An 8,495-nucleotide genomic window follows, 5' to 3' on the forward strand; every position below is an offset into this window, starting at 1 on the left:
TAACAATAATGTAAATAAAAGAAAGCAATATTAAACTGAAATACCTCAAATAACATTAATTCAAAAGAGTAATCTGTAACATGGAAGAATTCATAAGCCAAATAGGCAACATAACTAATATAAGCATTAAAGTATCTGAAAGTAAGAGATAAATATAAAGTAAAAGAACATTGAAACCTGGGATTGAGAGTCACTCCTAAAACTAAGAGAAATCCTAAATCCTAATCCTAAGAGAGAGGAGAGAATCTCCCTCTCAAAACTAAATCTAAATCATGAAAACTAACTAAAGTGGTGTCTCTATCTGAATGGATGGATTCTCCCACTTCATAACCTCTGGTCTATGCCTTCTGGACTTGGACTTGGGTCAAAAAGGGCTTCAGAATTCGCTGGGAGCATTTTCTGCAATTTCTGGTGCGTGGCCTCTGTCACGCGTCCACGTGGGTCACGCGGTCGCGTCATTTGGAGTTTTCCTTGTCACGTGGTCGCGTCAGTCATGCGACTGCGTCATATGTGTTCTGCTTAAGGCACGCGGTCGCGTCAGTCATGCGGCCGCGTCGCTGCTTCCTCGCGCTTGGCATGCGTCCGCATCGCCCATGCGATCGCGTGGATGCCAGTTTCTTCACAAACTTCGTTTTATGCTTTCCTTCTATTTTTGTATGTTTCCTTTCCATCCTTTAAGTCATTCTTGCCTTAGAAGATCTGAAACTACTCAACACACTAATCACGGCATCGAATGGAAATAAAGGTAATTAAAATAATTAATTTTAAAGCATAGGAAACATGTTTTTCACATACATCATATAATAAGGAAGGGAAAGTAAAACCATGCAAATAATATGAATAAGTGGGTGAAGGATTGAATAAATCACTCAGATTAAGCACAAAATATATCATAAAATATGGGTTTATCAACCTCCCCACACTTAAACAATAGCATGTCCTCATGCTAAGTCCAAGAATAATGTTAGGTTAAAGTGGTGGAATGTCATGCAATGCAATCTAATCTAAATGCAACTACCTATATGAATGATGCATCATGCAATTCTAGTTTTTATTCACTTGTATATAAAGCTTGCATGTAGTTGAATTAATTCACATTCTCAAGGAGTCATATATATATATATATATATATATATATATATATATATATATATATATAGCCAAACCTTAGATAATGATAAAGCACTTTTACAGTTGAGATGGGAGAGAAAAACATTTTATAAACTTGCAAGACAATTAATAATTCAAACAGAGATATATGTTAATGAGCTATTGAACCCTCACTGGATTTTGTGTTTACTCTCTAGTCACTCAGTGTTTATTGGGTTAATCACTCTATTCTTCTTTTTATCCTTACTTTCTATAACTTTGTTCTTCATCTAACCAATCAACAATTATAGAATATAGACATACCAAAAATCATGAGGTCTTTAGTTAAGGTTGTAATGGGGCCAAGGTAAAGGTAAGGGTATATGTATAGGGCTAAGTGAGCTAATAGGTGAATCCTTAATTAGTCTAAGATCTCACCTAACATACATACTTTCTAAAGCAAAGCTTCTTTACCTATTTTCCCATATTTTCCCACTTTTGATGTTACATGCTCATGTTTCAATATTTATTATTTTTATCCCATGTGCATTGCTTTATTTCACATTTGGGGAATTCTTTTGTGTTCCCTTTATTCATAACACTTTTTTTTTAATGCACATGGTAATTCAATTATTTTGATTTCACATGAGCATGCTTCCCAAAATTTTTATTTGAATTATTTTATTCTTTTCAACTTTTCTACCTTTTGTTTTTATCATCCATGTTCCCAATAGGTTTCCCACATGTAAACTATACACAATTTCTATCTTAAGCTAACCAAGGATTCAACTTTGGGATTTTTATTTTGTTTTTCTGCTTAAGGCTAGTAATGTGGTTTATAGAATAAAAGGGGATTTAAAGGCTCAAGGGGGTTAACAAGGGTGATGTAAAGGGTAGGCTATTTTGGGATAAGTGAGCTAAGATCAAATAATGGCCTCAATCACTCTCTTGGTATATATTTCTATTCTATAATCGGACATATAGATTAAAACAAAGTAAAGAACACCAGAATACAAAAGAAGGGTGGAACACACAGGAATAAAATATTATGGTTTGAATGTAACCATACAATTAAGCTCAAAACTCACAGGCTGTGTGTTCTCTAGCTCAAAAATTATTTATCACTTATGTATGTCATTCAGGTTTAGTTAAAAATTCCCATTATTCTCAATGTAAAACTTATATTGAATGGCTTTAAAGTTCTAGTGTTTCTCCTTGATGAAATGTTGTTAACTAACTAACATGTAATGCTATATATACAAGGTGTGTGGATTGTTTCTATTGTGTTCAAGTCCCTAGTTTACTTCCTTTTTATATTTTTCAATTTAAACTAAGCTATCTTATGCTAAAAAAAGGGTAAACTATACTAATTAATCCACAATTTCTATAACTAATAAGTTAGAATTGCAACTAAACTAAATGGCTAAAATATGAACTAAAGTGAAACATAGAATAAATACATAAAATAATGATATATATATATATATATATATATATATATATATATATATATATAAGTACTGAGAAAATAAAAATAAAAATAAAGAGAAAAATATAGAAAAGTAGCAAAATAAATAAAAAGAGTATGTAGTGGTTCACCAAAAAAAATACGCCAGAGATGGCGACCTCCCCACACTTAAAATGTAGCATCGTCCCCGATGCTCACTCAAGCAGGGTGTGAAGGGGTGTCATCACTGGAAGGGTGGGTAGCTGGGGTCTCTGTGGTGGCGGTCTGAGGATCAGCCTGCTGCAGAAGAGGTGCTGACTGAATAGGGATCTCGGGGTCTACAACCTGAATCTGAGGCGGAGCCTCCTGATGTGATGCTGCCTGCTGGGTGCCTGCCTGCTCTGCCTCGCTCTGTGGATGGGTCTCTGCCTCGTGAGCATCTGCCTCCTCCTCAGATGCCTCGGATGGTGTGTCAGGCTCGGAGGGATGTCGCCAGAGCATATCATCAGCTTCAGGTGCTCATAGCGTCGCTTGTTGCGATGCTCCATCTGGTCAAGCCGTCGAAACAGGCGGTGCACTAGATGATAGATGGGCTTTGGGGTAGGTGGAGGTGCGGTGGTGGTGGCAGGGGTAGCTGTGGAAGAAGAAGGGCCAGCAAATGGTGTGGTTGTGTCAACAGTAGCAGTGAGGAAAGGAGGTCTGTAGTCCAAAGCCAGAAAGTTCCTGCTGTGAGGGATAATCTTCTTGCATTCTGCAGCAGGTGGCTTTTCATCAGCATCCTCCCAAGGCACGTCAGCTCGACGGCCTAGCTGTGTAACCAAATAAGGAAAGGGAAGAGTGCCTCGGACGTGGACCCTGGCCATATAGTACCGGATAAAGCGTGGCAGGTACAGGTCCTTACCCTCCATCACACACCATAGGAGGGTGATCATAGCGGCTGGTATCTCAGTCTCGTGAGTACTCGGCATAATGAAGTTGCTAAGTATCTGATGCCATAGCCGAGCCTCATCATTCAAATAAATCTGCTTGATTCCCTTTGGCATGGTAGTGTTCTGACCCATAATCCAAGGAACGGTCGGGTCAAGGGCTATCCTGGCCTTTACTGCATCCCAATAAAATTGCATGAAGCGCAGATCTTCCTCAGCTTTCTGATAACCATCCAGCTGATCAGTTTTAGGCAGAAGCTTCAAGACATCTTTAATGGCCTCTTCAGTTACCAGAATCTGCTTTCCTCTAAGGTTCACTACATCTAGGGAGGTTTTGAAGTAATTGCAGTAGAATTCCCTAACCCAAGATGCATTGACCTCAGTCAGGGGTCTTTCCAGGAAGAACCAGCCTCTTTGTTTGATCTGGTCAGAGGTGTATTGCTGGAGTTCTTCTGGGATCTTCAAAGTTCTCTCCAGGTATAGGTTCCTGGAGGCTGCAAACACCGGATACCTCAGCTCACAGTATCGGTTTGCAAACTTTACTGGATCAGTAGCAGGGATTAGTTGGTCGGCCTTCTCCTGCGGGGTAAAATTTTTCTCCCGCAAGGAGGCATCATGCATGAGATCTATGATAGACATAGAGGCTTCTCCTCTCTTCCGTTTGCCAGTTGTTGCCTTTTCTTTCCCTTTTCTATGGGAGTCCAACATCTTGAAAAACAGAATTCAAGGATATAATAAAAACAGGAAAACAAGGAGGCAATTAACAAAAGAAGCACATAGTGGCAAAGGAGCAGGAGAGTAATGAATATGAGCTAAGTAAATGTGCATTAAGGATTGAATAGGAGTTAAAAGTTCGAAAAGAAGAAATCACAATCCAAAATGTAATTGAATTCATGTTAAATAGAAAAATTAACATCATGCCATGGTTAGTATGTTAAAAGAAAGTGAAAGAAAATCAGAAGAGAAGTTTTTAAAGGTTAGGTTGGTTAGAATTGAAAAAGAGTTTAGGAAGTTAACATTAGTGAGTTAGTAAAAAGTAGGTTAAAGTAAGTGGCAGAATGATAAGTTTCTAAGTAACAAGCATTCACAATTAAAGGCTACAGGTAACTCATAACCAAACATGGAAAACAGGTTAATGATGATTCATATGGATATAGAATTAGCAAAAATGGAATCAAACATCAAAAATGCAATTTATGAACCAGGAAATCAAAAAGAATAAGAAAGCTTGCCCTGGCATTCATGAATTGTTTTGGTTAGATCTAAGGAAAGCACAGTTGAAAATGCCAAAATCAAGACATGAATGGAAACATTTTACAGAAATTTGGGCAGCATTCCAGCTAAAATTGGATTGTCTTGGAAAATAAACAGCAACAGAATAGTTCATAGGAATCAAAATTAAAGCTGCAATTACATATAAGGAATAAGAACATGAATAATCAGGGTAAAGAGCAGCATGAAAAAAGGAAGTACAGCATATGAACATTACAATCATCACAGCAACAGCAGAATAAAATAAGAAACACGAACAGCGCAATTAAACAGACCTAAATCCACTAATCACATCCTAGGCTACCTAACAACCTAAAATCCACTACAACATGCATATCTAACTAGCCTAATGACGAACATAAACAGAAAAATATTAATTAACTACGAAAGATAGAAGGGTGGCGTTCGTCGAAACCTGGTAGGCGTAGGGGAGAGAGTGGGGCAGAGAGGTGGCGAGGGATGATGGCGGTGGCGTCCGGCGCGGCGGAAGAGGGTGGCGTGGCGGCGGTGGCTGATGTTCGGAGGGAGGGAGGGAAAGGTAGGGGTAATGGGGGTAGGGGGTAATAGGGGAAGGAAGGGGGCGTGGGTGGTGCTAGGCGGTGACGGCGGCGCGGTGATGGTGGTGGCGTGGCGTGGCAGTGGCGGAGAGGGGGAAAGAAGAAGGAAGAAGAAGAAAGGAGGGGGAAGGGAGGTGGGTGGCGGCGGGGTCTGGGTGGTCGGCGGCGTCTGGCGGTGGCGGTGATGGTGGCTGGGTGATGGTTGGGGGTTGGAGAAGAAGAGAGGAAGTGGAGGGGTTTTGGGGAAGGGGGCGCGACTGATAGGGTTCGCGTGACTGGGGGGTTATAATTTGAATCCACGCGATCGCGTGGGGCACGCGGTCGCGTGGTTGGGGCGAAAGGGTGGTTGACGCGATCGCGTGGGCGACGCGATTGCGTGGAGGGCAAAAAGAGTGAATGACGCGATCACCTAGGGCATGCGATCGCGTCGCTGGAATTTTTGCTAAACGCACGAATCCAGCGTCGTTTCAGCGCAACTCTCTGTCTCCTTTGGGTTGTTTGTGCAATCCATGCGACGCGGTCGCGTGGGATTGGTATTGTGCAAGTGACGCAATCGCGTGAGTGACGCGATCGCGTGGGTCAATTGTGCGAAACGCACAATGGCCGCACAATTCCAGCCTAACTTTCTGGACGTTGGATCTTTACGCCGATCTCCAGGTCACGCGGCCGCGTGGATGACGCGCTCGCGTGGGAAGTGTTTTTCGCAATGTGACGCGATCACATGAATGATGCGGTCGCGTCGCGCATCCCTTTTTTTTAAACTGAATGCAGAATGCAAATATGAATGCGATGCAAAACTCCAGGTTCAATATAATAAAATAAAATAAAACTTGAAAGCAATTAAAACTAAATAAAAATTGAAGAAGGAACGATCATACCATGGTGGGTTGTCTCCCACCTAGCACTTTTAGTTAAAGTCCTTAAGTTGGACATTGGACGAGCTTCCTGTTATGGCGGCTTATGCTTAACTTCATCCAGAAATCTCCACCAATGCTTGGAATGCCAATAGCCTCCGGGGTCCCAAACTAGGCATGTGAAGCTTCTGAGCAGCTTCAAACAGATTGTCAGGCTCCCGGGGTGACGAATGTCAGCATAGATTCCAGGATCCCAAACTTTGCTTTTAAATCCGCCTTCGTCTTGATCTATACTTTTCCATCTGGGCGGCTTAGAAATTAGATTCTCACCAGGATAACCAAACATTTTCCGAGATCCATCCGATTGATCATGGTGCCAATCCGTGCACTTCAAGTTGAAGCGTGGAACCTTATTGAACCTTGTGCACCAGCTCTGAGTACGAGCCATTTCCCGCTTACTCTTAAAGCCGCAAAGAGCTCTAAGCTGGCCATCTGTTTCAAGCAAACCATATTCACGTGGAAAAATACAGTTAAAGGTTAAGGATTGTACCCACTTGAAGCTTGTATTGGGTGGTAATGGCCTTGGGATAGGTGGTTCCAGTGGTTCTGTGAGTTCTACTCCCTTGTGCTCTTCTGTGAAATTCTCCACTTCCTTGCAAGATTCTTTAATTGTATCTATGTCCTGATCAAAGCCATCTATGTCTTCCTCATCACTTAAGTCATAGACTGGAGGTTGAGAGAAATCTACCTCCGTATCATCTTCGTATTCACTTGGGGAAGAGTCTTCGATCTCAGAGAATTCACTTGTGGATGCAAGTTCATTACTAGGAGAACTTGACTTGTGACTATCATCATCAAGGAAATTTGCTTCTTGGGCTATTCTGTCTAGTTCTTCATGAAGAACTTGCTCTGGGGATTGCGCACAATCCTCTTTAGCATTAATTGTAACATCCTGGACAGAATGCTCCACAACCTTGGATTCCCATGGAGGTTCAGCGTCTCCTAAGTCTTCAACCAACTCTTCTTCTTCAATAATGACAGCTTCTTCTACTTGTTCCAGTACGAAGCCATGCTCTGTCTTGTCCACTGGAGTTTCTAGTATCTCCTTCATACTACGTTCTTCGTTAGATTGTCCACATGGGGCTGTGGGAGGTCCTTGAATGTTCGAACGTCTAGAAGATAATTGACTTACTGCTTGCTCCAGTTGATGAAGGGTTGTTTGAAGTCGATTTACTGTTTCCTTGAGGCGAACCTCTGATTCTCGGGGTGATAGATTTGGATATGGCACAGGGGAAAGTGGTGGTGTTTGGGAGTGATTGGATTGGAACTGGGGTAAATGAGGATCATATGGTGGCGACTGGTGAAAAGGAGCTTGTGAGTGTGGTGGTTCGGAGTTATGTTGAGAGGATGGTCTATAGGCACATGGTGGGGCTTGTTGGTAATTACAAGGTTGTCCACCATGTCTATTTGCTTGGTATGCATTGTAGAATGATCTTTGTCCATGATATCTTGGAGGGTGTTGTTGCCTAAAGGGTTGATCAAATCCTCTTGGCTCCATCCATCTTTGGTTGCTCTGACCTTGATGCATGTTCCTGTTATAACTTCCATCCTTTCAATAACATTAGAACCAAACTCAAAGCGAAAGGGGTGAGAATTCAAAGTAGCAAAAAGAAATAAAGAGGGGAAAAATAACGACAAATAAACAACTAAAAGAAAAAATATTTACAATAACTAATAATAAGACACACGATTGCAGTTCCCCGGCAACGGCGCCATTTTGATGAGAGAACTTTTGCGTGGTCTAGAAATTTGCGGATAAATCCTCGTTGCAAGTATAGTTTCTAAACCTTCAAAAGTCCTTTCACACAAACGTTTTGGTTGTCACAAGTAACAAACCCCTAAATAAATTGATAACCGAAGTATTTAAACCTCGGGTCGTCTTCTCAAGGAACTGCAGGGAAGTATGTTCTTATTATTGGTTATGGAGATTGTAAATTGGGGTTTTGAGAATGAGGAGTGAATAGTTTAATCAGCAGTTAAAGTAAATGAAGAACAAGTAATTTAAATGGCAAGTAAAATAAATAAATGACTGAAAATAAACTTTTGGCAAGGTATGAGAAATTAGAGGTCCTATCCTAGCTATCCTTATCAATGATGATGAGAATTGAATCTTAATTCCACTTTGTTAACCTTTACTAAGATAAAGGAAGGTTAAGGGATTAATTGGGTTGATCTTCGAATCCTATTTATTTCCTAAGAAAAGATTGGGATTATTGAAGTTCAGTTTAACTAACAAGATAACAATTATCAATCATGTTTGAGTTTGATAACTCCTGAGTTTCTGATTTCT

Source organism: Arachis hypogaea, chromosome 18 (genome assembly GCF_003086295.3).
Source record: "Arachis hypogaea cultivar Tifrunner chromosome 18, arahy.Tifrunner.gnm2.J5K5, whole genome shotgun sequence".
Classification (NCBI taxonomy): Eukaryota; Viridiplantae; Streptophyta; class Magnoliopsida; order Fabales; family Fabaceae; genus Arachis; species Arachis hypogaea.